Source organism: Aplysia californica, unplaced genomic scaffold, assembly GCF_000002075.1.
Source record: "Aplysia californica isolate F4 #8 unplaced genomic scaffold, AplCal3.0 scaffold00319, whole genome shotgun sequence".
Lineage (NCBI taxonomy): Eukaryota > Metazoa > Mollusca > Gastropoda > Aplysiida > Aplysiidae > Aplysia > Aplysia californica.
In genome coordinates this window covers 392,773-394,842 of record NW_004797589.1, presented here as the reverse complement: position 1 = coordinate 394,842, position 2,070 = coordinate 392,773, and positions in this window count along the sequence as shown.

Below are 2,070 nucleotides of genomic sequence, written 5' to 3'. Positions count from 1 at the left end.
ATATATATACACATACACGCACACACACACAAACATAGTAATACAATTTCAGCGTGTGCTTTTTCGAAACAAGTTTCCAGAATCGCTGTGTGAAAAATCCCTGTTTTTGCTGTTGACAATTACCTTACCCTGAAGTCCTGAAGTGAGCGGTAAATCTCAACAAAAATCAAATTATTCATCTGATTTGGCCGTTTTATGTTTCTCACAACTGCATAAGGTAATATGAGCATACAGGACGCATTAAACATTTTCAGTTTGGTATGAATTAATTTTGAGATTGCCTGGGTGGCGGCCGAAGCCTACTATTATCGATTTCGACCACCAAGGGATCTTTAACGTGCGCAACTTGCACACGGTACCTCTAAGATTTTTCACCATTATCCGAGAAGGCTAGATGTTGGATCTGACCTACTCTAAGATCAGGGGAGTGGCCAGAAAGACAGCAATGAGAGAAGAAGCCACAGAGTAGTAGTAGAAAGGTTGTTGTAGAAAGAGCCGGGAGCCCAAAGTTTTCATCTGATCACCCATAGACAACGAAAACCTTACACTTCTAGGTCGACGCCAGAAGCTCATGTCAAGATCTTTTTGGAGTCGGGTTTGCCAGTTTTTGTGTGTTCAGAGGGTCATCCACTCCTTAGGTGTAGGGTAAAACTCGGAGCCTTTTGAGTATCACAAAAGGAACTTAGAAAAAGATCTCACGAACAAACGATCCTATTGTTCCTTTCTCACGTTGGTGTTGTATTCTCGACCAGTGCTTCTACACTCTCTATACTCTCCACTCATACCAGAAACAGATCGGCGATTGTGTGGAGATAGTGAGAAAGCGTAACCTGCGAACAAAATGTCTTCATCTCAGTAACTGTTACAATTACAAGGCTGATAGGACCCTTTGGTTGTGAAAAGGCTGATCTGATAGAACCCTTTGGTTGCGAAGTGACGACAACACTACAGCACAACAATACACTTCTCACCATCCCACCAAACCTACCAGGCTACCTCCACTGCTTCCCATCTTCGCCTCACACGCTTCAGTGACTTTTCGTATCCGTCTTCTCCAGATACCTATTCAAAGTTGCTGCTCTATAAGCTATCCATAGAGCAGGCAAGGCTATTCACAGTTCCTGCTTTATAAACTGTTCATAGAGCAGGCCATGCTTTTCACAGTTCCAGCCTCCAATTATCGTTTGTTTTCTTGTTAATATTAAGTAATTTTACACCGTCTTTGACACAATTCAAATCGTTTTTAGGCTGCTTTCTTCGGCCCTGTCTGTTAGGTCCTTTCCTGGAGGGGTGGGGTGAATCCTAGCCTGTTTTAGTTTAGTTTTATCAGAGGTTTTACTGTGCTCGCAACCGCATAAGGTCTAGTGAACGCCAGAAGACAAGAAGTGTTACAAGAGAGTAACAAACATAAAAAAGAAGAAGGGGAGATAAGGACGACATATGTTTGAAAGGAAAGAAGGATCCTAGCCTGACAAAAAGACTGCGATACAGGATAAAATACAGTCGACCCTGCTCTAACCACCATTTGAATAAGACAATCATATGTACAAATAGCCACTTCCTATTTCCCCGTTTTGTATTTTTTTAACATTGAAATGGAGCTGTGTAAGAGGTTCACCTGTCTAAGACAACCACTTTTTCTTGAGAATGGGTGGCTATATAAGACAATTTCGATTGTATATTCCCACACACACACACATAAAATAGCAGGTCCTGTAAAAATTTGTGTACAATAATAAAGTTGTCCTTCCTCTCCAGCGAACAGTAATTGAAACTTTTTTATAGACTGTCATCTTACAACGTAACTTGGAGACGGTTTATTTATTTATTTATTTATTTATTTATTTATTTATTTATTTATTTATTTATTTCTTTATTTAAAATTGGCAATGTCCCCATGATCGCTGGTTAGACCTTATAGTTATAGGAGGTGGGTTGCTTCGACCCTGCTTGTGAAGGCTAACCCGGGCTGAGTGAGATAAAGCATCCTTGTAGAAACACAGACATCAGTTTCTTTCTTTTCTTTCTTTCTTTCATTCTTTCTTTTGTTCTTTCTTTCTTTCTTTCTTT